Source organism: Rhinatrema bivittatum, chromosome 1, assembly GCF_901001135.1.
Source record: "Rhinatrema bivittatum chromosome 1, aRhiBiv1.1, whole genome shotgun sequence".
NCBI classification, from domain to species: Eukaryota; Metazoa; Chordata; class Amphibia; order Gymnophiona; family Rhinatrematidae; genus Rhinatrema; species Rhinatrema bivittatum.
The window spans coordinates 752,019,745-752,047,169 of NC_042615.1; the positions used below are offsets into that span (position 1 = coordinate 752,019,745).

General features: G+C 45.4%; 1 protein-coding gene across 4 annotated transcripts in view; it reads right to left on the reverse strand.

Annotated features, from left to right (window-relative positions):
- Positions 1 to 27,425, reverse strand: part of NIPBL (NIPBL cohesin loading factor) — a 1,214,062-nt gene that overhangs the window by 864,961 nt on the left and 321,676 nt on the right. The gene's annotated exons all lie outside the window — the stretch shown is intronic.

Here is a 27,425-nt window from a genome sequence, read left to right on the forward strand (position 1 = left end):
AGCGCGCGCTGTTAAACCGTGGTTTAAGAGGATTGGTAAGTATATTTTTCAGAAATTTTTGGGCTTATAAAAGTTTGGTGAAAGGTGAAATTAAGGGATATATTCTTTAGAGTTTGTGTGTGTGTGAGGTAATAAGCAAGCCAGAGATAGTTAATTCTAGTGTCTGTCTTTCCGACCCACCTAACCCCTGATTTTTAGGCACAAGACACTTTCTCATTAAAAATCAATCAGGGTTTTATCTAAAACATAATATTGTACCAGCCCTTATTGAAAATTTAATCATCCCCTTGTAGGACACTAGCTGATTAATTACTAAATTCACATGTAAATTTCAAGTACTCTCATTCCAACTCCCTTAGTATCCTAAACTTAACTAGGAACTCAATAAAACTAAGATGAAGGCAGCAGTCCAGCAGCAAGAGGGGGGCTTTCCAGTCTTTTGCATTGAGTGTCACATGTATGATTTTTTACCCGCCGGTGAGAGATTGTATGTGTGTACTCGGTGCAAAGAGCTCCTGGCTCTCAGGGAACAAGTCCGATCTCTGGAGGCTAGAGTAGCAGACTTGGAGGAGCTGAGGGAGACAGAGAGGTACATTGACGAGACCTTCAGGGACATAGTCTCCAAGTCCCAAATCCATTCTGGCAGCCCAGTGCTGCCTTGGATCAGAAACATCTCCCAGTAGGAGAACATCACCCTGGTGTAGCAGGAAGTGATCCTGTAGCAAGGACCTGCTCTCCAGGTGATGTATTGTCCTCTCGCACTGAGGAAAAATCTCCCAGGGGGGAAGGGTTAGGCCGGCCATCATAGTTGGTGATTCGATTATTAGACATGTAGATAGCAGGGTGGTTGGTGGACGTGAGGACTGCCTGGTAACTTGCCTGCCTGGTGCAAAGGTGGCAGACCTCACGCATTACCTAGATAGGACTATATACAGTGCTGGGGAGGAGCCGGCTGTCGTGGTACATGTGGGCACCAACGACATAGGAAAATGTGGGAGAGAGGTTCTGGAAGCCAAATTTAGGATTTTAGGTAGGAAGCTAAAATCCAGAACCTCCAGGGTGCCATTCTCTGAAATGCTTCCTGTTCCACGTGCAGGTCCCCAGAGGCAGGCAGAGCTCCAGAGTTTCAATGCGTGGATGAGACGATGGTGCAGGGAAGATGGATTCAGCTTTGTAAGGAACTGGGGAAACTTTTGGGGAAAGGGGAGAATTTTCCGAAAGAATGGGCTCCACCTTAACCAGAGTAGAACCAAGCTGCTGGCACTAACTTTCAAAAAGGAGATAGAGCAGCTTTTAAACTAGAACAAGGGGGAAAGCAGACAGTCACTCAGCAGTGCATGGTTCGGAGAAATGTATCCTTGAAGGATACTAATGAAACAGGAGAGTTAGGGCATCCCAACAGAGAGGTTCCATTAAAAGCAAACATAGTTCATATGCCTATATGTAAAAAATCACCAAAGCTAATGATTTCCGAATTATCCCAAACACTGAAAAGCAGGTTGTTAAAACAAGCAAAAACCACACTTTGAAATGTCTGTATGCCAATGCCAGAAGTCTAAGAAGTAAGATGGGAGAGTTAGAGTGTATAGCAGCAAATGATGAGATTGACATAATTGGCATCACAGAGACTTGGTGAAAGGAAGATAACCAATGGGACAGTGCTATATCAGGGTACAAATTATATTGCAATGATAAGGAGGATCAACTTGGTGGGGGTGTGGCACTTTATGTCCGGGAGGGTATAGAGTCCAACAGGATAAAGATCATACAAGAAAGTAAATGCTCAGTAGAATCTATATGTGTAGAAATCCCATGTGTGTTGGGTAAGAGTATAGTGATAGGAGTATACTACCATCCACCTGGACAAAATAGTCAGACAGATGATGAAATGCTAAGAGAAATCAGGGAAGCAAACCAATTTGGCAGTGCAATAATAATGGGAGATTTCAATTACCGGAAGAAGAAGAAGCAGGAACCTTGCACATTCGCAAGTAACACAAAACGCTGGTGCAGGTGAAGTATTAAACCACCATTTTAGGTGTATTTTAATAGTGAATCCAGATAATACAATATAGTATTGTTTCTATTGGCAACTCCATAAACTCAGATAAGAAGATTTTAAACAGGTCCCCCGACACGGTCCCGTGTTTCGCTGGGCTGCATCGGGGGGGACCCAGGGTATATTCAAATCTAAAGAGTAAACACAAAGTTAAGTCAGAATGATGGAAACAGTGGCTACATAGTAAAACCTATTCAACCATGTACATACCTCTGACGTCATACCCGGAGCGCGCAGGCTCTCACAGATGTGGGATATTTAAACATGAGAAAAAGGCGCGAACGCGGCAACTCTCGCGAGAGCTGTCAAAACCCTCCAAATCTCGGCAGATCCGTCCCTGCTGTGGCCAAAGACAGACCTCAATAGAAGAGATTCCACTCAATTTCTTTATTAAGACCATGGGGGGCCACCGTGTTGAGCATAAAGATCCATTTCTGCTCCCTGCGACCGAGGATCGAGGGGTAGTCCCCGCCCCGAGAAGGGCGGCCCACCACCTCGATAACCGTGAAGCAGAGCTCAGAAATGGAGTGGCCTCATTCTGTCCAGTGGGTGACTAAGGGCTCATCTACTCTATGTAACCGGATGTTAGAACAATGTTCTATCATGCGAGTTTTTAGCATGCACGTGGTTTTACCCACATAGAGTAGAGGGCAAGGACATTTCACAGCATATACCACGCCTTTAGTAAGCCACTGTTTCCATCATTCTGACTTAACTTTGTGTTTACTCTTTAGATTTGAATATACCCTGGGTCCCCCCCGATGCAGCCCAGCGAAACACGGGACCGTGTCGGGGGACCTGTTTAAAATCTTCTTATCTGAGTTTATGGAGTTGCCAATAGAAACAATACTATATTGTATTATCTGGATTCACTATTAAAATACACCTAAAATGGTGGTTTAATACTTCTCCTGCACCAGATTTCAATTACCCCAATATTGACTGGGTAAATGTAACATCAGGACTTGCTAGAGACAAAGTTCCTGGATGTATTAAATGATTGCTTCATGGAGCAATTGGTTCAGGAACCAACAAGAGAAGGAGCTATTTTAGATTTAATTCTTAGTGGAACGCAAGATTTGGTGAGAGAAGTAAGGGTGGTGGGGCCACTTGGCAACAGTGATCATAACATGATCAAATTTAAACTAATAACTGGAAGGGGGACAATAAGTAAATTTGCAGCTCTAACACTAAATTTTAAAAAGGGAAACTTTGATAAAATGAGGAAAATAGAAAAAAACTGAAAGGTGCAGCTGCAAAGGTTAAAAGTGTTCAACAGGCTTGGCCATTGTTTAAAAATACAATCCTAGAGGCGCAGTCCATATGTATTCCGCTCATTAAGAAAGGTGAAAGGAAGGCAAAACGATTAACATTATGGTAAAAAGGTGAGGTGAAAAGGCTATTTTAGCCAAAAAAACATCCTTCAAAAATTGGAAGAAGGATCCATCTGAAGAAAATAGGATAAAACATAAGCATTGTCAAGGTAAGTGTAAAACATTGATAAGACAGGCGAAGAGAGAATTTGAAATGAAGTTGGCCATAGAGGCAAAACCTCATAATAAAAACTTTTTTAAATATATCCAAAGCAAGACACCTGTGAGGGAGTCAGTTGGACCATTAGATGACAAGAGTGGTTAAAGGGGCTCTTAGGGAAGATAAGGCCATTGCAGAAAGACTAAATGAATTCTTTGCCTCCGTGTTTACTAATGAGGATGTTGGGGAAATACCAGTTCCGGAGATGGGTTTCAGGGGTGATGAGTCAGACGAACTAACAAAATCACTGTGAACCTGGAAGATGTAGTAGGCCAGATTGACAGACTAAAGAGTAGCAAATCACCTGGACCAGATGGTATGCATGCTAGGGTTCTGAAGGAACTCAAAAATGAAATTTCTGATCTATTAGTTAAAATTTGTAACCTATCATTAAAATCATCCATTGTACCTGAAGACTGGAGGGTGGGCAATGTAACCCCAATATTTAAAAAAAGGCTCCAGGGGCAATCCGGGTAACTACAGACCTGTGAGCCTGACTTCAGTGCCGGGAAAAATAGTGGAAACTATTCTCAAGATCAAAATCGTAGACCATATTTAAAGACATGATTTAATGGGACACAGTCAACATGGATTTACCCAAGGGAAGTCTTGCCTAACAAATCTGCTTCATTTTTTTGAAGTGGTTAATAAACATGTGGATAAAGGTGAACCGGTAGATGTAGTATATTTGGATTTTCAGAAGGCATTTGACAAAGTCCCTCATGAGAGGCTTCTCCGAAAACTAAAAGGTCATGGGATAGGAGGCGATGTCCTTTTGTGGATTACAAACCGGTTAAAAGACAGGAAATAGAGAGTAGGATTAAATGGTCAATTTTCTCAGTGGAAAAGGGTAAACAGTGGAGAGCCTCAGGGATCTGTACTTGGACCGGTGCTGTTCAATATATATATATAAATGATCTGGAAAGGAATACGACGAGTGAGATTATCAAATTTGCGGATGATACAAAATTATTCAGAGTAGTTAAATCACAAGCAGACTGTGATACATTACAGGAGAACCTTGCAAGACTGGAAGATTGGGCATCCAAATGGCAGATGAAATTTAATGTGGACAAGTGCAAGTGTTGCATATAGGGAAAAATAACCCTTGCTGTAGTTACACGATGTTAGGTTCCAAATTAGGAGCTACCACCCAGGAAAAAGATACAGGCATCATAGTGGATAATACTTTAAAATCGTCGGCTCAGTGTGCTGCAGCAGTCAAAAAAGCAAATAGAATGTTAAGAATTATTAGGAAGGGAATGGTTAATAGAACGGAAAATGTCATAATGCCTCTGTATCGTTCCATGGTGAGACCGCAACTTGAATACTGTGTACAATTCTGGTCGCCGCATCTCAAAAAAGATATAGTTGCGATGGAGAAGGTACATAGAAGGGCAACCAAAATGATAAAGGGGATGGAAAAGCTCCCCTATGAGGAAAGGCTGAAGAGGTTAGGGCTGTTCAGCTTGGAGAAGAGACGGCTGAGGGGGGATATGATAGAGGTCTTTAAGATCATGAGAGGTCTTGAACGAGTAGATGTGACTCGGTTATTTACACTTTTGAATAATAGAAGGACTAGGGGGCATTCCATGAAGTTAGCAAGTAACACATTTAAGACTAATCAGAGAAAATTCTTTTTCACTCAACGCACAATAAAGCTCTGGAATTTGTTGCCAGAGGATGTGGTTAGTGCAGTTAGTGTAGCTGGGTTCAAAAAAGGTTTGGATAAGTTCTTGGAGGAGAAGTCCATTAATGGCTATTAATCAATTTTACTTAGGGAATAGCCACTGCTATTAATTGCATCAGTAGCATGGGATCTTCTTAGTGTATGGGTAATTGCCAGGTTCTTGTGGCCTGGTTTTGGCCTCTGTTGGAAACAGGATGCTGGGCTTGATGGACCCTTGGTCTGACCCAGCATGGCAATTTCTTATGTTCTTATGAATACGGCTCTGGTATACCTTCTGGCGGGTCAGAAGGCATTCCTGTGGAGGAATTTGGGGCGGATGAAATAATTTGTGAATCCGGGCTTCGTGGGAGAGCCGGTGATAGAAGGTCAGCTGGAGCAGGAGGCCTAGTAGTAGGCGATGAAGGGGGAGAATGGTGAGGAGACTGTACCAATGGATCCGATGTCGCATGTTCAATATCTTCAAAAAATGAACTTAATGCGTGCGAAATTTTCATCATGGCCATGGATGCCAGGGCTCCTGGTTGTGGCAGTAAGTGCCCCGGCATTGGGGATAGTCTTGTAGGTAATGCAGCTAACAAGATATCTTGTGGAGTCATCCTTCTGAGCTGAGGTATAGGTGGAATCACCAGAGATGGTCTGGTGATTCTGCAGTTAAGGAGATACCCTTTTGCTGCGAGATACCGAAGACAAATCTGAAAAAGAACCTCCACTGATTGATGTATCTTTTGAAGACTGGGAATCCAGGCCAGAAATGAGCTCAATCTCTATATCTGGACTGTCACGTGGACGTTTAGGTGTTGTAGAGCGTCCAGAGTGAGTTGATGAGGCTCTGTGTGTGTGTTTGTCTCATGTGGAGCAGTAGTTGTTGTTCCTGACCAGGTGGCTTCGAAGTGTGTGTCGCGGCTTGCGGACGCTTGGGGTGCGTCGTAGGCGTTGCATGTTTCTTATGCGCCGAACGCTCAGGCCGCTCCGTGTGCTTCGAGTAAGTCAAGTGCGTCAAAGATGTGCTGTGGGTTAAGTGCATCGGCTTTTTCTAGTGCTTAGACTATGTCGAATCCTTCGGTGCCGGACAGCGAGGTCGACCAAGAACAGAGCCCTTTGGCCCGATCCACTCTTTTGTCCCGCCAAGGTACCTCTGCCAGTGCCCCGGCTTTTTTGGAAGGCTCTAAGGGTCTGTCAAACCTGGGCCCGGTACCTTAATAGGTACAGCGCATTTCACTTGGTCCAAGGGAGGAGGTCCTCTTCATGGACGCTTTACCTTTCTTTGGCGGTCCCAGTGAAGAATGTGTGGAGGCCGTTGGGGTGCAAGAGCCCGTTTGGAGATGCTCCATCTTTTCAGCGCGCTGGGCCCTCGAGGACATCCGACCACAGTCTCTACATGAGGCTTGGTCGTGGTCCGGGCCTAAACAAATATAGCAATAGTTATGTCCATCAGTGATGGACATAACTTTGCCACACTGGCAGTATTTAAATCCAGATGGCTTCAGAGCCATCTCGGATCGAAAAAAATTTTGAAAATCGCCAAAAAAGATTTCCTGACAGGAAAAAATGTCTGAGAGGAAAACCCCGCGTGCGAATAGCTCGCGGGAAAAAAGAAACTGAGGAGAAGAGGGGAATCGCGTAGGAAGATCACCGCGCAGTCGCACAGAGTCAAAGCTCTGTGACTCACTAAGGAAACTCCATCTACTTTGGGTTGCGGGCGCTCCCAGACAGCATGGCTAATTCAGCCCTATCGACGGGAAAACTGGGAATACTCCAACAAGAGTGAACAGACTTCTATGAAAAAAATGCTCAGTCTGCCCAGCTACTAAGATCATTTGCCATTGTCTTTTTAAACTTTTGTTGACTTAAACTAAGTGGTCTTAATAAGGTAACTTCCCTAGTTGAGTCTAGGATTCTCAAACACAAAGGTCTTCTGTTCATACTGTCTTGATCCTTCCCTCCCTTGAAAGAGCAAAGGCATTACAGCATTAATAAGAATATGCACACTCCAACAGTGCACAATCTGTGCCTTCGTTGAACCTTTATTATGCTGGATAGCTAGCATTGATGGCAACAATTGAAAGAGATGGATGCTAGAGAATTGGCTGCAAGTTAGACATCTGAGAGATCTGCTTTCTGAGGAATTGGTTTGGCCTCTGTTAGAAACAGGATGCTGGGCTTGATGGACCCTTGGTCTGACCCAGCATGGCAATTTCTTATGTTCTTATGTAACAAGTCAAAATTTAGTAAACCCTACAAATTGCTTTCCCTGTCAAATATTTATTCCGAGAGATAACTGTTACATCTAATGGTAAATCAGGCAAAATAAAAGCAAGTTTCATGGCATCACACAGTTTCAAAAGGCCCAAACAGGGCTCTTCATCATAAAAGAAAATGACTGCTGTAAAGAAAATAGAAACCTCCTTTACCATGATCTTAAGGTGCTGCAATCCCTGAAGGCACCAATGGCAGAGAATCATGGTACAACAAATGAAATTAAAATAGAGATGGCATACCTTACAATGCAATTTTCTTGATTTTAAAAGAGTAGATGAATTAGAGGAAATGACTTCCTGGATGGAAGAAACTGATACACTACTACAGGATATATCCAAAATCATTGCTGAACTGAAAAGGGATTTTGAAGATATACAGCAAATAGAAGTTGGAGAAAATCTGAAAACTTTGGGTATTCTAGAAGGAAAGAAAGCCAATTACCTAGTGAAACTTAAGGAAACATTTCTGCCCGAGTTAAAGAAAATTCAGTTTATGAAGGACTTTGACATGAAGCAATGCATACAGTGCCTTCCCATAACACGAGCAAAAAAAAATAAAAAAATAGCCAAGATCAATGGTGATTCATATCTTGAAATTTCTTCACAACTATTGGAAATACTGAAAAATAAATTAAGGAATAGGCACCTGTACTGTGAGAAGGAAATACAATTTTGATCTTCACAGATCTAAATAAAGTTATAGTAAATAAAGACATTGCTAGCAATACAAAAGCAACTATGAAATATGAAAGTAAGGTTCAGATCCAGTGAGTATGAAAGTCACTGTGAATAACATGGTCAAAATATTTGAGGAACCTAAGGACCTACAAAATGGAGACTCAGTGATCAATATGTGCAAGAGACAAAAGGAGAATACTGGGTGAGACAGACCTTTAGGTACTTTAGTCCCAGCTAAGAGACTACATGCTGATTTTGCATCTTCACCATTAACTGTAAACAAGAAAGCAAGTTTGCATACCATATACAGTCTTCTCCCAAGATATCAGGATGAATCAGCCATGACATGTGGGTAACATCATCCAACAGCATGGAACAGACTCTTCTGTCTAAGCTCATAGAGCTTTTGCTGTACTGAGCATGTGTGGGAATTCCTTCATGGGCATTGCCTCATGAGCCCCCATAGTAAACTTTAGAGCTAAGCCTAGCTAACTAGTCAACTCTCCAGGGAGGCAGGTGGGTATTTAGCATGGCTAATTCATCCTGTTGTCTATGCAGAACAGTTTAAATTAAGCAAACTTGCTTTTTCTATCAATAAACAGGACTGAATTAGCTATGATACATAGAGAGTACCAAGCTAAGGCTTGCAATGGAGCATTTACAGAATAAGCAAACCGGACCCCATCATAGAGAATAAACTGCTTGTCCAAATTAACTATTACTTTTTGAGACATTGTCCAGACAGTAATGGGACTTAAAAAGTATGTATGGACGACCAGACTGAAGCTTTTTAGATGTTTTTGAGAGGTACCATTCGCAGATGAGCCAATGATGCAGCTATGATGAGTGCATAATGATACTCAATACAGTCTGTTAGTCAGCTGGACAATATACGTTTAAGCAACTGCTATGCCTGATTGGTTAGGGTCGTAAGAGAAGAATAGTTGAAAAGTCTGCCTAAGTGGCAGAGTTCTTTTATTGTAGTAAGTGGAAGATATTTTGCGGTCTAATGAATGAAAGACCTTTTCACTTTCATGTGTATGTGGCCTCAGAAAAAACACAGGCAACAATGGCTATGGAAAGCTAATACCACCTATGGAAAAACTGCATATGAGGAGAGTAATGAACAAAAGCCTGGAGCTCACTGTCTCTCGTGACTGATGTGATTTGCCACAAGAAATACTTTCCATGTAAGAAATTTGAGAGAAGCTGACTCCAATAACTCAAAGGGTGGCTTCATTAGTTGTGCGAGAACCATGTTCAGATCTTATGGTTCAGGTGGTTTTACAACTGGAGGTTTAGAATGCCATAAAGCCTTTCAAGAATTTGGATACCAATGGATGAGTGGGGATTGATCTAATCAAGATTTGGGCATGGTAAGCTGCTTTGACACTGACTTGTTACCTCACTGATGAGTTACTAAGTCCAGTGGACGAAAGAGAGAGCAGAAACTTAAATAGCGATTTTGATTCACATGCAAATGATCCAAGGAACTTTGACACCATGTGGAGAACAGTTTCCACTTAAATCCAAAAACTCTCCTAATGGATGGTTTCCTGGAAGACATTATGTCCTCAACTTCTTTGGGTAAGGAGAATTTGGGGACCAGTGACCACTCAACATCCAGGCCATCAAGTTGAAGGAGGGAAGGTTCAAATGATAGAGACGTCCTCCTTCTTAAGTTAATAAGGATGGATCTTTCCCGAGAGGAATCAGAGGGCTGCTAAATAGTTGCATCAGATATGCAAACCATACTTGTCTGGGCCATGCTGGAGCAATAAGAATTAGATAGGCCTAGTCCTTGAGAATTTTATGCACTGTTCTGGCTATCAGTGGAATTGGTGGAAAAGTGTGCATGAACTCTGCATGTCAGTTGAGCAGAAAAGCGTCCTAAGCAGATCAGATTTTGCTGGGAAAAATGGAGCCACATTTTTCCACTTTTCTGTTTTCCTCCAATGCAATAAGTTTGATTGCTGGAAGTCCCCACAGACTGAACAGATTGTCAGCAGTTGACTGTTGCAGGACTATTTTTGTGGGCGAAATATTCTGCTGATCCAATCTGCTAACATGTTGGAGATGCCTGGAAGGAAGGTTACTTGCAAAACAGCTTGATGTTTGTATGCCCATTCCCATATCTTTATTACTTCCTGGCAAAGAGTCCATAACCTTGTACCTACCTGTTTGTTCACATAGAACATAGCTACCCGATTGTTGGTTTGAATGTGAATGCTCTTCCCTTGAAGGAGACGGTTGTCAGAGCATATTTGATTGCTCGCAGTTCTAGGAGGTTAATCTGAAGTTAGCTTTCCTCTACTGACCAAGTCCCTTGAGTTCCAAAACAGCCTGTGAGAGCTCTTGAACTCTTTGTGAAAGTGTGTCACCAATGTTACTTGATGAGGAAGTCGACAGAACATTGTTCCCTCTTGATGGTCTAGCCACCAGTGTAGCTTTTGCTTCATTTCTTGTGAAACCTTTAGCTTGGTTCTGAAGGACTGAGTTAATGAATCCCATTGAGATGGAAGCCCTCCTGTAGGAACTGCATGTGAAAATGGGTTAGTAAAACTATGTGAATTCCCACCTCCATGTGGTCCAGAGCTTCCTTGGCCATTGACTGATCTCATCCAGCAGTCTGTATACTAGGGTCCTAAGAGTGTTCACACAATTCAACAGATGAAAAGAAACCATCAGTGCTCCAATAAATTTTACTTTCTGGGAGGGAATCAAAGTAGATTTCTCAAAATTCACCAGGAATCCTAATGACTATAGGAACTGAACTGACTTCGGCTTGTTTATAATTTCTGGACTCAAAGCCAGGGCAACAAGAACACTTTTTACTCAGCAAGAGGTTTTCAAATTCAATTTATTTGGCTTCTTAAAAGACAAGTGTTCCTGTGAAATGCGATATGCCCTCTATCTGTAATAACTAGCATCTCAATGAATATATGACATGCCCTGACTTATATAATCAAAATCCAGCACAGAAGTTTCCAGAATCAATGACGTGACTGCCCAAAGACTTCTTTACAAAGATACATTATGCTGTTGTCATGACAATCTATCATGTATAGAAAATGCTTGTGAGGACATCCTCCATTCAGTTGTAAAAATCATTCTTTACTAGTCTCCCCTGAAACCACCCTTCCATGATAAAAGTTCCTTTATCGCCCAGGCTTTGATGCACTGTATTCTTCTGTTCTTCTTTTGTTGTGTAAACAGATAGCAGTCTTAGTCTTACATAGAAGCTAGGCTTGAATTCCGTCGGTTGGCACCAGGATTTAATTTAAAGCTGTAACCTCAAAGGCATCTTCTTTGTACCTGGTTCCTGTCCGTTGAGATAGGCATCTGCAAGACAAAAGCCTGCAGCCTGGACCCAGCTTCCCTGTATTATGAAGTAAATGTTGCCATTCTTCCTGTTGGTGCCAGTAATATACCTGCTCAGGGACATTCTGCAAGTCATTCTCAGAAAAGCACTCAGAGTTCATTCACCTCTGACAGGCCACAGTACAGCAGAGGCATCTGGGTATTATTTGGTTGTCTGCTCGGCCTATTCTTCAGGCTGAAAGAACACCATCCCAGGAAGTTGCTGTTATAAGACAGTCATTTAAAGAAGGGAAGACCTGGATGTTCTGCCACTGAAGATATACGGCTATTACAGCTAGGCACTTGGTAAAGATCCTCAGTGCACCTAAGAGAAGTAATTGGTATTGATAGTGAGAGGAGTCCAACATAACGTAAAGATAGTGCTAGTAGGAGAAATGGATGGGGATATGAGTATAGGCCTCATTTAGATGAAGGTCACACATCCACTCCTGACCTTTGGATGAAGGGAGAAATGGTGTGGCAGGAGTTCATCTTGAATCCCTCCCAGAGTATATTCTTGTTCAGGCTTCTTAAATATATCATGTCTCAATCCCCCGGTTTTCTTGGAAATAAGGAAGTAGCGGGAGAAGAATCCTTGGCCACATTGATTGGGTAGAACAGGCTCTATTGTCCGCTAAGGAGCAATTCCACCTCCAAGCAGAGATGCATTGAGATTCAAAGCTGAGCAATGAGCATACATGGAAGTTGGAATAAATTAAGTAGTATCCAGATTCCACAATCTGGAGAACCCAGCACTTTTTAATGATTTTGCGCCATTACTTTAGGTAGTGTTGGATTCTCCCCTCTACCAGAGAGGATGACTGCCAATTTGAATGGTGTCATAAACTTGGTCCAGGTTGGAGATGGACCAGTAGTATCGCTTTTGATTGGTGGTGCTCACATTGCTGATTTCAAGCCAGAAGTTGTTGCTGTTTCAGAAACGGAGGCAACATCTGGTGCCACTGAAACTGCCAGAAGGGGAGTCTCTGGAAATATAACCTATTAAAAGCATAGTAGGACCATCTTGACGTAGACTGTTGCTCAAAACCTGTGAAGACTGGACTGCTATACATTCCTTTATTTAAGCAACTGTTTCTCTGAATCTGTCCCTGAAGAGATCTTCCAGGCAGGCGACATCCACTAATTTCTCGTGGATATCACGCAAAACTTCTGGTTCTCAACCAAGCCATTTGGTGTGCTCTGATGGAGACTAATAAGCAGCAGACCATTGTATCAAACACTTCATAAATCAATTGAACAAGATGTCGCATACATTCTTCCAAATACAAGAGTGGCTGAGGGCATGCAGAGCTGTTATCAATTGGTGGAAGGAAGAGCTTCAATTTTTGCATGAAATCATGTAAGTACAGAACCATAACGAACTGGTGAGCAGAAATACATGCATTAAGCAAAGAGCTCTGGAATACCTTCTTACCAAAACTGTATGGTATCATAGGATCTTTTCTCTGGTGCAGTATTTTGAAAAACCTTCATTTTCTTTGGACTTCTAAGAGTTGATTCCACAACAACTGATTGATAAAAAAAAAAAAAAAACAAACAAACAGGCGGCTCCACCTGTGTCTTCAAAATCTGAAAGAGGCCAAATATTTTTATGCAAGGATTCCTTTCCTTACGAACATTAATTCTGAGCACCATGCCAAACGAGTCCAGAAATCTGGAGTAAGAGATCCATAGGTGGAGACTAGCTTGTTCTGAAGATTCAGATAGGGGGTCAGAGGGTATGCCTGAACTGTCCTCAGAACCTAGAGGGGAGGGAACACTAATCCAGAACTCCAGTGATGAAGACTAACTGAGGAGGGGTCCTTGGTCGCCTTGGAAGTGAATATTCCTGGCACACATCCTCTGGACTGGCTGTACTCTGCTGCAAGCGAGTGCCGAGGACTAGAACCGCATCACAGGGTTCTGATGGAGTATTCGTTTAGTCTAGGGATACTGGGACTTCTTCCTGTGAGAATATACCTGATATCCTGGAAAGGAAAGGTTGGAGAGTGACCTCCTTATCCTTAGCCATTAAAGAGGTAAATAAAGTCTTCACCAGTTCTGCCACTTGCTCCAAGGGCTGACATGCACTGTGGTTGGGTGGCGAGGTGAAACATCTTCAGATACTAGGATTGAATTTCCTTGTCCATCTTCTGGGCTCTGCAAAATTTGCATCTGAGGCCAATTAGATATGAGAAATACTAGGAAACAAATGGGATCTTGTATATCCAGGCATAAGCCTTGTTTCAATAACTTTGATGGTAAATGTTCTCAGGATTGATGGGGGAAGTCAATCATCTCTCTCTTTGCCCCTGAGAAAATTCCCATATGTATTGTAGTCACTAGTACATTAGCGAATAGCTGTGTTGAAAGCACAATGCGGCCCAATGCATCAATGATGTTTGAGGCGTCAATGCTCGATGTGTAGAATGCATCGAGGTCTTGGCATCAACACAGCAAAGGACCAGAGAATGGTGCATTGGCTGCAACGACAATACCAAAAATCTATTTCAGTGCTGGTTGCACTGCTGGCTCCAAAGAGTGGCACTTATTCCCTTTTAGTCATGCATGGAATTTCTTCTCTTTTCTCAAACCCCAAGGACTTCTTATTCCACCAAAAGGAGAGATTTCTTCAAGGAGCTCCTGTCAACTCAGCACTCAGGGAGCCACACAAGGCTCCACTCTGGGAAAAGGACAAACTATGGCTCTTCAGATATTTCAGTTCCTCCATTTTCCAGGTCCTGGAATTTTGGGAACACAGAGACATCCAGCTTCAAAGGTAACAATTCGTCTGGTCGTAATCCTGACCAAGGCAGCAGTAACAGATATCATGTCCATCTGTAATGGACATTTTCCTATCAAATACACAATCTTTTAAGCTGCTCATGTTGGGCCTCTTGGAGCCAGTCATCTTGTGAAGAAAATAATATATATATATATATATTTTTTTTTTAATAGCACTGAAAAGTTCTATTTTGAGGGGCTTTCGAGACAGTGAGGAAACTAGAACTTGAAAAAATATAAAGAAAAATCACAGAGAAAGGGTACACATGTGCTAATGCTTGGGCAAAATAAGATGGCAGTGACTCACAAGGCAATGTCCACATGGGAATTCCCACACATGCTCCGTAGAGCAAAAGTTCTATGAGCTTAGAAAGAAAGGATTGTTTTGTGCCATAAAATGATTTCATCCACATGTCATGGCTAATTAAGCCCTGCTTGTCGATAGATAATTTGTATATGGATTTAGGTAAGATTTTTTATTACAGTGGGACTAACTGAAGAAAATCTGTGAACACTGTACAGAGTTAAGAAGAAATATGAGTCAGCTCATGTGAAATTTGTATAGATTAAGCACATCAGTTCTGCAGGCAGAGCTGTTATTGGGGAATTATGAAGTCTGATCATGTGTAAGAGCTCACCAAAAAAACAAAACAGAGTCCCATAGTGCCTCTATGCAATGTGAAAAATCTTCCAGACATTTCCTGTGAAATGTAATGGGCATGGGGAGAATGCAATCTAATAATCCAGATCTATATAGAAATCTTGCAGATATGTCCAATATATTATTTAACTTTAACTGTGAATCAACCAGTTTTGCCAACAACCTGTGGATTTAATATAAAATATGGAGATGAAGATATGACAATACACGGAGAAACAAAAATAGTCTATGGAAGTATGTTTTTGCATAAAAAAAGGCATAAGAACATGTTCATAGATCTAAAAATGGCAAACAATGAGGGTTAGCTGTTACAGAGCCTCAGTGTTTTATACATATGGGAAAAGGAGGTAATTGAAGAATTCTAGAGAAATAGTGTTGGTGCAGACTTGGCAGTCTAAGTAGTAAATAAGAAAATTATTCCTTACCTGCTAATTTTCGTTCCTGTAATACCATGGATCATTCCAGACGGTGGGTTATGTTCCATGTCCAGCAGATGGAGTCAGAACACAAAATTCCCAGGGGAGGACCCATATAACCACGCCTCCCCTGTAACAGCTCTCAGTAACTAGACTAACAAAGCCCAAAAGAGAGAGACTAAAAACAGAGGGATCAAGTAATGAAAGAAGGAATTGAAATAACCACTGTCCAAATAAACAGCAACTAAATTCTGAACAGTGAACTTGCGAACAGCAGTGCGTGAACAAAAAAGACGCGCAGTATTCGAAATACAGAGTAAAAAATTGTTAAGACAGGTAGGCAGGGATGTCCCACAAGCAAACCCCCAAACCAAGGGAGGGTGTCTGGAATGATCCATGGTATTACAGGAACGAAAATTAGCAGGTAAGGAATAATTTTCTTTTCCCTGTACATACCAGGATCATTCCAGACGGTGGGATGTACCAAAGCTTTCCCATCACGGGTGGGCCGCAGACAGCCCTGCTCGTATTACCTTGTCTCCAAGCTGACCGCCCGACGGAGCACCGACGTCCAGGCGATAATGTCTCGCAAAAGTATGGATCGACTTCCAGGTGGCCGCCCTACAAATCTCCTGAGTGGAGACGGAGGAGCTCTCCGCCCAAGATGTCGCCTGGGCTCGAAGAGAATGAGCCTTGACAACCAGCGGAGGGGACTTACCTAAGCCAAGGTATGCCGCTATGATCGCTCCCTTCAACCACCGCGCTATAGATTGTTTGGAGGCCATGCAACCCTTCCGGGGTCCGGACCAGAGGATAAACAGATCGGAGAGCCGAAAATCATTAGTCACCTCCAGATAGCGTATCAGAGACCGCCGTACATCCAGTCTATGCAGGTTTCCAGACTCAGAAGAGGCAAAAGATGGTAATTCCACCGATTGATTGAGGTGGAATGCCGAAACCACTTTAGGGAGAAAAGAAGGAACCGTCCTCAGCGAAACCCCTTCAGGCATGAAACAAAGGTATGGTTCACGACAGGATAGGGCCTGCAGCTCGGAAATACGTCTTGCTGAACTGATTGCCACGAGAAAAATGGTCTTGAGAGAGACGTCCTTGATGGTTGCCGAGCTTAGAGGTTCGAACGGCGAACCACAGAGGACTCTGAGCACCAGATTCAGATTCCACAACGGACAAGGTGGGTGAATCGGAGGCTTCAAGTGTTTCACTCCTTTAAGGAAACGGGAGACGTCCGGATGTGAGGACAGAAACTCCTTATTTCCACTGCGAAGAAAAGCCCCCAAGGCCGCCACCTGAACCCGAAGAGAATTGTAAGCAAGACCCAAATCCAAACCTGCCTGCAAGAAGGAAAGGACTTGTGACACTGAGGCCTGCATGGGAAGAATGTCATTCGCTCCACACCAATCCTCAAAGACCTTCCAGACTCGAACATAGGTAACAGAGGTGGACATCTTACGTGCTTTCAGTAGCGTTGAAATAACCGGCTCCGGATAACCGCGCCTCCTCAACTGACGCCTCTCAAAAGACAGGCCGCAAGACAGAAGCGATCTGCCTCCTTGAAAAATATTGGTCCCTGGCGAGGAAGACATGGCAGCTGACCGAGACGATGGGGACCCTCCACCATCAAATTGCGCAGATCCGCGAACCACGGTCGTCGGGGCCACTCTGGCGCCACAAGGATCACCGGCCCTTGGTGTGCCTCTATCCTGCGGATGACCTTGCCCACGAGGGGCCACGGTGGGAAAACATATAGGAGACAATGGCGCGGCCAGGGCAGGACCAGCGCGTCCACGCCCTCAGCACCGCGCTCCCGCCTGCGGCTGAAGAAGCGGGTGGCCTTTGCATTTCTGGCGGTTGCCATTAGGTCTACGTGCGGAATCCCCCATCGCCGTACTATTATCCGCATCGCCTGCTGCGAGAGCTCCCACTCTCCGGGATCCAAGTTTTGTTGGCTGAGAAAGTCCGCCTGTACATTGTCCACTCCCGCTATATGCGAGGCCACTAGTCGTTGGAGGTGAAGCTCTGCCCACTCCATCAATTTGTCGTTTTCCAGAGAGACCAACTGACTTCTCGTGCCTCCCTGGCGATTGATGTACGCCTCTGTAGTCGCATTGTCCGATAGCACCCTGACTGCTTGATGGCGTACTATGGGGAAGAAACCCTGTAACACCAGACGGACCGCCCTGGTCTCCAAGCGGTTGATGGGCCACTTCGACTGTTCCTCCGTCCATTGACCCTGGATTGAACTGTCCCGACAGACTGCTCCCCAGCCTGTGAGGCTGGTGTCCGTGGTGATAATCACCCAATCCGGGTCCTCCAGCGACACCCCCTGAGCTAGGTGCCGCGGTTCCAGCCACCAATGGAGACTGATGAAGTTTCCTCTCGGAATCGGAAGGATTGCCTGGAAATCTCTCGACACCGGCTGCCACCGGGAGAGTAGGGATCTCTGCAGAGACCTCAGATGCGCAAATGCCCAAGGAACCAGATCGATGGTCGAGGCCAAGGTCCCCAGTACCTGCAGGTAGTCCCAGGCAGTGGGCGTCTCGAGCGCCATAAATCCTTGAATCTGCTGACACAGAGAATGAGCTCTGTCCGGATGCAGAAAAACCCTGGCATTCTTGGTGTCGAAGTGAGCTCCCAGAAAATCCAACGACTGGGATGGGACCAGGCTGCTCTTGGTGAAGTTGACAATCCATCCCAGAGATTGGAGAAGTTGTACCACTCTGTCGACTGCGAGGATACATTGCGCTCGTGACTGCACGGATGAGCCAATCGTCTAGGTAAGGATGCACAAGGATGCCGCCACTACCACCATGATCTTCGTGAAAACCTGTGGAGCTGTGGCCAGGCCAAAGGGAAGAGCGCGAAATTGGAAGTGTTGACCCAAAATTTTGAAGCGTAGGTAACGCTGATGAGTTTGACAAATTGGAATGTGGAGATACACCTCCGTGAGATCCAATAAAGCCAAGAATTCTCCCGGATGAACTGCCGCTAACACTGGAGTGTCTCCATACGGAAACGAGGGACTCTGAGGGACCGGTTGACCTGCTTGAGGTCCAGGATAGGACAAAAAGGACCTTCCTTCTTGGGAACCACAAAGTAGATTGAATAATGCCCCCGGCCCAGTTCGGCGGCTGGCACCGGCACTATGGCCCCCAATTGAAGGAGACGATTGAGGGTCTGCCGCACGGTTCCCTGTTTGATTAAGGACCCGCAAGGGGAAAACAGGAACCGGTCCCGAGGAGCGCAAACAAAATCCAAAGCGTAACCGCGTCTTAGAATATCCAGAACCCATTGATCCGACGTGATTTGGACCCACTCTTCGTAGAAGAGAGCAAGGTGACCCCCCAGTCGAGGGACCACCTCGCGGGTCCGTCTGGCATCATTGGGTAGATTTAGCGGATGTACCAGCACCCTGCGCTTCCTTACCCTGGCGGCGCCCACGAAAGGGCTGGTTCCAGGAGTGCGAACGAGAAGAGGGAGCCCGAGGTGGCTGTTGCCTCTGAGGACGCGCTCTCCACTGGTTACGATAACGGTTTCTGGAGTAATTATATGATCTTGACGAACGGGGTCGATCTTCGGGCAACTTGTGCACCGCGTTCTCATTAAGGGACTTGATGATCTGATCCAAGTCTTCACCAAAAAGATACCTACTCTTAAAAGGAAGGGACCCCAAAAGTGTCTTGGAAGAGGCATCAGCCGACCAATTGCGAAGCCAAAGGAGCAGACGCGCTGAGACCGCCGCCACCATGGTTCGGGCTAGGACCCTTAAAAGATCATATAAAGCATCCGCTCCATAGGCAACCACGGCTTCTAGTCTGTCCGCCTGGTGAGCCTCAGCGTCTGGTAAGGACTGGGAGGTGAGAAGCTGCTGCACCCACCGAAGACCCGCTCGCTGTGCGAGGGAACTGCAGATAGCCGCCCGCATCCCTAAGGCCGAGACCTCAAAGATACGCTTGAGGTAAACCTCCAGCTTCCGATCCTGCATATCCTTCAACGCCGTCCCTCCAGTGACAGGAATAGTGGTATGCTTTGTGACCGCTGATACCGCAGAATCTACGGCGGGAACTTTGAGAATTTCCAAAAAATCGGCCGGCAGAGGATACAATTTTTCCATGGCTCTACCGACCCTAAGGTTGGCCTCCGGGGAATCCCATTCCCGAGTGATCAACTGCAAGATCTTGTGATGAGTGGGAAAAGACTTGGCTAGAGGCCGCAGTCCTGCTAGGAGGGGGTCCCCCTTCTTGAGAGCCGGGTCAGGCCCCACCGGTTCCGGAGGGGGATCAATATTCATTTCCTGGAGGATGTAGGGAATGAGGTCATCTAACTCCACCGCTTGGAAGATGCGGAGGACCCTAGGGTCGTCGCCCTCCACCTGGGCCGCCAAGGTGGGGTCGTCCACGTCAGGGTCCTGGGATTGTCCTTCCCCCGACGAAGTCTGTATTATCGATGGTGTCCCGGTAGGGCCATGAGATTTCCCCGCTCCCCCGCCTACTAAAGGGGGGCGAGCCTGAGGGAGGGTCCCACCCAGGAGGGGGGGTAGGACATGGTATCTTGGGGGGAGAGGGTCCCCAGGTCGTGTCTCTGCTCTGAAGAAAAGCCCTGTGCATCAGGACTATGAATTCAGGGGAAAAGGCCTGGCATCCTGAGGGGTCACCCACCGGGGGATCCCCCTCTGCCTACCAGGATTAGACTGAGTAAGGGTCCAAAACGGGCCTAGAAGTGGGGAACGGATTATCCGTGTCCTCCTCAGAAAGCACGGCATCAGAATCTTGCAACAAAATGGCCGCCGTTCCCGCGTTGAGAGGGAACGGGGCCTGGCGCTTCCTTCCCACGCGGTCTGCAGCTCGAACGTCCTTGTTAGTAGCTGGCGTACATTCCCCCTCGGGGAAACAGCCTGAGCACACACCCTCTTCAGAAAATAATCCGGCCCTTTCGGAGCCCTCACAAGGCGCCGCGGACTGCATCGCCGCAGGGGGTGGGGGGAGGCTCTACAGGTGGCTCGCGCCTAAAATGAGCGCCGACCAGGCAACGGACGCTTGCCGCGGTCCCCCACCGACCTGAAGAAGAACTGACGGGGAATTACCCTCCCGACAGCAGGCGGCCCCGGGGAATGGTGCTTCGCGGGGCCGCAGGTCGGGACGTCGGTCGCTCCCCAAAAGGGAGGGGGGAAAACCTGGGTCAGGAGGGAGAGGCCGGCGCTACCGACTTTCACCTCAGAGAGCCGAACGGAGTCCAAAAAATTGCAGTCTTCTGCTGAAAAAGAAGATGAAACAAAAATACACTTACCCCAACTGAGCCCTCAGTGAGGAAAATGAGAAAAGAAAGAAAGAAAACAGGCAACAGCCTGTCAGCAAGTCACCAGGCTAGAGAGCGATGAGCCAGCACCAGCGGAGAGCTCTCCCCCTGCTGTAAGAGGAGCCTTAGCAAAGTGACCTAAACTGTAAATTTAAAACTTCCTAATTTTTTTTTTTTAAACTTGATCCCCCTGAGGAGGTAAGCCCTAAGCTAACAAGCTGGGGACCACAATCCCCTGCTCACATCTGCTGGAGTCAGAACGTTACTGAGAGCTGTTACAGGGGAGGTGTGGTTATATGGGTCCTCCCCTGGGAATTTTGTGTTCTGACTCCATCTGCTGGACATGGAACATAACCCACCGTCTGGAATGATCCTGGTATGTACAGGGAACACAAAGGTCTACATATTCTAGGAACAGTTGAAAGAAGTGTCGTACATCATATACATGCAAAAGTATGATTAGGAGTACATGACTTTTGGTAAATATATGACAGGGATTGAGTAGAACTACATATGTGAGTTAAACTATAAATACAAGAAAAAGGCCTGCCTGCTTTGTTTGCAAAGTATAAATGCTTCCAGAGAATATCTGGGAAACACAACAAACATGGAGCAGCAACATTTCATGCAACAATTAGCCAACATCTCATTAAATGTAATGAATTGGGCTTTATTAATAGCCATGGCTCTGTTTAGAAATTTAGAACTGGAGGGCATAAAAATGCCTGATGCTGTAGAGATTGTGTATTGGAGTATGTTCTGCATATAAAAGAGTTGTAAAAATAAAATATAAGAAGAAACAGCATTCAAGAGCCTGCAAGTCTCATCTAGGAAATTCTTGAGCTACAAGACAAAATATGCATACTGTTAATAGAGATAAATAAAATATAGTAAGTTAGTTGAGAAATGCCATAATGAAATCTGAGAGGAGATGATAGTTTGAAATAGTCGATTATATGTTTGTTCTGGAGAATGGTAACAGAATCAATTTAGGGAAGTGGATATGGAAAATAGTTCATGAATATAGTTGTGCATGTTAAAATGAATGAATGAGATTAAACAAATGATGGATGTTTACAGGAAAGGAAAGTAAAAATGCAGATATAAGTCTGGAATAAATGAGATTGTGACAGTGGAAAGTAAATGAGAGGAAGAGAAAAGGGAGATGATTAGTTTTCTTAAGGACTGCTTTCAATATATAGGGCCTAATTCTTCAAGGTATTTTTCCAAAGGCACAGAATGGGAGAAGAGACTTTATGAATCAGCCCACAATGTAGTTAAGTTCATTGTTTTTAGCCATTTACAAGGAAGTAAGGTCTTTTGTGGGAAATGCAGGGTATGAGAACAACAGGTTGAATAGACAAATCCTCTTACAGTTCCTTCTGAATGCAACTGATGGGACCAAATCTTTGTTCAAGGGTAATTTTAAGTTTATAGTTTGTTCTGGGAGGATTCAACTACAAAAATGAAAAAGGTATGGTATATGTTGCTTGCTAATACTAAAATATTTTGTCGAAAAACTATGCTGTAAAGTACAATATGGAAGTATTATCCTCAAAGGTAACAATGTTAGGGTCAAATTGTATATAAAAAATAATTACATGTGTGTGTGTGTGTGTGTATATATATATACATACATATATATATATACATACATACACACACACACACAAAAGAATATCAATAAAAAACTAAAAGTGTTTTGATTTATATAAAACCTTTTCTCCAGATAGAGTTCCAACATATTTTACAAATAAATACTTCAGAAAGAGGTAGATAACTGCCTTTGGGCTGGTACTACTAATTTTTGGTGCCTTATCTGTATGATAAGTTTTCCAAAGGGTGAGTTGAAAGGAACATTATTAGTAATATTTTTATGCAATTATAGCTGAAAAATTCACAACTCTTCATATATTGGCCCATATGCAATAGTGACAAGCTAATTGGTAATTTAATACAATATCCTGTACAATATACTGTGACATATTAAACAATTTAAATGGAAGCAACTGGTCTCAAACATTGGCTTCTGTTCATATTAATTCAAGCTATTCTGCAGTACACCAATCACATAATATAGCACATCTGTGATAAATTGGAGTTGCTACTGTATCAGGACTGGTTAGTGATGTGATATGAAAAACTAATAAATATCTTTCTGAAAGGGTTCTTAAACAAATCTGGCTGATGAAAATAAATCAATTACCATCTGACCCATGATATTTCCATGCTAGTATACTTCTACCTTGTCAGCACTGCAAAAACTTAGCACAGTTGCTTACCTGATATGGGTATTCTTCGAGGACTGCAGGATGTCAGTCCTCACACATGGGTGACATCATCCGATGAGTCCAGCACAGTAATTTGACTTCAAAGTTTCTAGACTATGCCTCACTGAGCATGCCCATGCATGCTAACATACCACATATGTCCACATGGGTGCTCCTTCAGTCTTGTATCTTAGCATATACAACTGAACTCCACAGGGAATTTCATGTGGATTGATATACTGCTGTCTTCAGAGAAAGCAAATGTTGCTTACCTGTAACATGTGTTCTCACAGGACAGCAGGATGTTAGTCCTCACATATGGGTGACATCACAGGATGGAGCCCAATCATGGAACACTTTTGTCAAAGTTTCTAGAACTTTGACTGGCCCCTACTGGGCATGCCCAGCATGGCACCAACCCTGCAGCCAGCAGGGGTCCCTCTTTAGTCTGGTTACAAAGCTACAGGCAGTGCCGAAAAATAAAATAAGAAAACGAACCCAACAACGCGGGGTGGCGGGCGGGTTTCATGAGGACTAATATCCTGCTGTCCTGTGAGAACACCTGTTACAGGTAAGCAACATTTGCTTTCTCACAGGATAAGCAGGATGGTAGTCCTCACATATGGGTGAGTACCGAGCTGAGGATGTCCGGACATGCACCAAATGCACCCAAGACGTGCAACAGGCACAAAATTGGGGTGGAATTTGGGAGAGGGCATCCTGAACCACACCGGGCAGGTGGAAGGGTGTTGGTACGTCACGTCGTAAATAAGTTACGCAAGACAGACTGGCTGAAGATGGAATCTTGTCTTCCGCCTTTGTCTAAGCAATAGTGGGCTGTAAAAGTATGGAGAGAACTCCAAGTGGCAGCCCTGCAAATGTCAGGAAGTGGCACCAATTGTAGGTGTGCTACTGAAGTCGCCATGGCCCTCACAGTGTGCGCTTTAACACGGTCTTGGAGTGGAATGCCTGCTTGCTGATAGCAAAAGGATATGCAATCCGTTAGCCAGGAGGAGAGAGTCTGCTTACCCACTGGCTGCCCCAATTTGTTAGGATGGAAAGAGATAAATAAATGAGTGCTCTATCTGTGGGCAGCTGTACGGTCTAGGTAGAATGCTAGAGCCCGTTTGCAGTCAAGGGTATGCAGAGCTTGCTCTCCTGGATTGGAATGAGGCCTGGAAAAGAAGGTAGGTAGTATAATGGATTGATTGAGATGAATGATACTACCTTAGGCAAGAACTTAGGGTGAGTGCGAAGTACCGCCCGGTCCTGCAGATGTTTAGTGTAAGGAGGATAGGTAACTAGGGCCTGTAGTTCACTAACTCTGCGAGCCGAAGTGATTGCCAAAAGGAAAATCACTTTCCATGTGAGATAGCGAAGTTCACAGGATTGGAGAGGCTCAAATGGTGGTTTCATAAGCCGACCCAAAATTAGGTTGAGGTCCCAAGAAGGGGCCCGGAGGACGCAGTGGAGGCTTGAGGTGAAGCAAATCTTTCAGAAATCGTGTGACAAGGGGTTGTACTGAGATAGGGACACCCCCGATACCTTTATGGAAGGCGGCTACCGCACTGACATGATTTCTGATGGAGGAAGTTTTAAGACCTGTCTCTGACAAGTGCCAGAGGTAGTCTAGAAACTGTGGGATTGGACAGGTAAAGGGATCAAGGGCCTGAGAAGAGCACCATGACGTGAACCTGTTCCATTTGTAAGAATACGATTTTCTCGTGGAAGGCTTCCGTGAAGCAATCAGACACAGGAGACTGGATCAGAAAGGTTAAGCGGCTGAAGGATTAACCTTTCAACATCCATGCCATCAGGGACAGGGCTTGAAGATTGGGGTGGCGAAGGCACCCGTCGTTTTGAGTGATTAGAAGCAGGTCTGTTCCTAGAGGAATGTGCCTGCCAATGGAGAGATCCTTAAGTATTGGAAACAACACCTGGCGGGGCCAGTGGGGTGCTATCAGGATCATGGTTCCCTTGTCCTGACGTAACTTCACGAGAGTCTTCGAGAGAAGAGGAAGTGGAGGGAATGCGTATAGGAGACTGGTTACCCATGACAGGGAGAACGCGTCTCTTGGTGGATAATGTTGGCTGCGAGTGAGAGAGCAGAAATTGCCTACTTTGCGATTGTGGGGTGATGCAAAGAGGTCTATTTGAAGATAACCCCATTTTTGGAAAATGGAGTTTGCTACTGAGGGGTTTAGAGACCACTCGTGTGGTTGGAAGGTGCGACTCAACTTGTCTGCCAACACGTTGTCCACTCCCGGCAAGTAGGTGGCCCTGAGGTAAAACGAGTGGGAGAGGGCCTCCGCCCAAATCTGTGCAGCTTCCTGTCACAGAAGGTAGGATCCTGCGCCTCCCTGTTTGTTGATGTACCACATGGCCACCTGGTTGTCCATCTGGATCAGGATGACTTGATTGGACAGGCGATCCTGAAATACTCTGAGAGTGTATCGAATTGTTCGCAGTTCCAGGAAATTTATCTGGTGTTTAGCTTCCTCTGGAGACCAAGAACCTTGTGTCTGGAGATCGGCCACATGGACCACTCTGTTCTCCAAGTGAAAAAAGTACTCCTTTTGAAATTGTTCCTGAAGTGGCGAGTGACCCTCACATTGGGTCCGGAGGGCGATTTGGTAATATACTCAATGGGGCAGATTTCAGAGCCCTGCTCGCGTAAATCCGCCCAAAACCGGGCGGATTTACGCGAGCAGGGCCCTGCGCGCCGGGAAGCCTATTTTACATAGGCCTCCCGGCGCGCGCAGAGCCCCGTGTCTCGCGTAAGTCCCGGGGTTCTCCGAGGGGGGGCGTGTCGGGGGCGTGTCGGGGGGCGGGCCCGGTCGTCGCGACGTTTCGTGGGGGTGTGTCGGCAGCGTTTTGGGGGCGGGTACGGGGGCGTGGCTACGGCCCGGGGTGGTCCGGGGGCGTGGCTGCGCCCTCCGTACCCACCCCCAGGTCGCGGCCCGGCGCGCAGGAGGCCCGCTGGCGCGCGGGGATTTACGCCTCCCTCCGGGAGGCGTAAATCCCGACAAAGGTAAGGGGGGGGTTTAGACAGGGCCGGGCGGGTGGGTTAGGTAGGGGAAGGTGAGGGGAGGGCAAAGGAAAGTTCCCTCCGAGGCCGCTCCGATTTCGGAGCGGCCTCGGAGGGAACGGGGGGTAGGCTGTGCGGCTCGGCGCGCGCCGGCTATACAAAATCCATAGCCTTGCGCGCGCCAATTCAGGTTTTTAGCAGATACGCGCGGCTCCGCGCGTATCTACTAAAATCCAGCGTACTTTTGTTTGCGCCTGGAGCGCAAACAAAAGTAGGCTATTCGCGCGCCTTTTAAAATCCGCCCCAAGAGATTTAATTTGAACCCTCTTCTTACAATGCCATTGAGCGAATGGTTTATTTAAAACTTCAGCCTGCTTCCATCTGAAAGGTCCTCTAGGGTACTGGGATGCAAGCTGTGCTCTCTGCGATCCAGGCAAAACCCCATCCCAGGAGTTAATTGGACTGTTTGCTGTGTCTCAGGGGGGCCTGCTGTTGCCTCGGAAAGGCTTGTGGCACCTGTTGTGCTCAAGTCTGAGGGGGAAGAGGATAGCATTTCCTCAGATGGAAAGACTACCTCCTTTGTCCCGTCTCTGGTACCTTAAGGAAGCAGAAGCAGTCTGGATCCATCATAGAGAGCTGTTGCATCACTGCACAGAATTCACAGATCTGTGCCATTGCAGTTTTAACCTTATCTCCAAAGAGATTCTCTCCAGTACAAGGCACGCCCATAAGTTTTTCCTGGATCTCAGGTCAGAGAGATCTAAGGCCAGCAACCATACAAGTCTGGGGGTACCAATCCCCATGGCAGAGACCCTCAAAGCCATCTCAAAAACAACAAAGGTCAATCGGATCATGTGTTTTCTACACTCAATTCCCTTGTCTACCAGTGACTAGAGGGTATCTTGCTGCTTCTGAGGACATTGATTGATTACCCCCTGTATCTGCTTCAGCATGTTCTGCATATACTGACCCATGACATGCTGGTAAGAGGTTTTGTGGGCATTTAGCATAACTCCCTGAAAAACCTCTCTCCCAAGAATGTCCAGGGTCTGAGACTCCTTCCCTAGAGACACCAAAGAATGAGTTTTCTGCTTCTTGGCTCTCTTGAAAGCAGATTCGACCACAGCAGATTGGTGTGTTAGCTATCTGGCTTCAAATCCGGGAGCCTTCTGAATGAAGTAAACCATGTCCACCTTCTTCTTATTGGAAGCCATAGAGAAGGAGTTCTCCTACTTCCTCATCTACATGTCCTTAAGTATTTCATGAACAGGAACTGCCATGATCTCCTTAGGCAGCTCCACAAACTGGAGGATGTCCAGCATCTTAGTCCTGGTTTCATCCAACATCTGCAAAGTAAAGTAAAGGGAATGGCCTA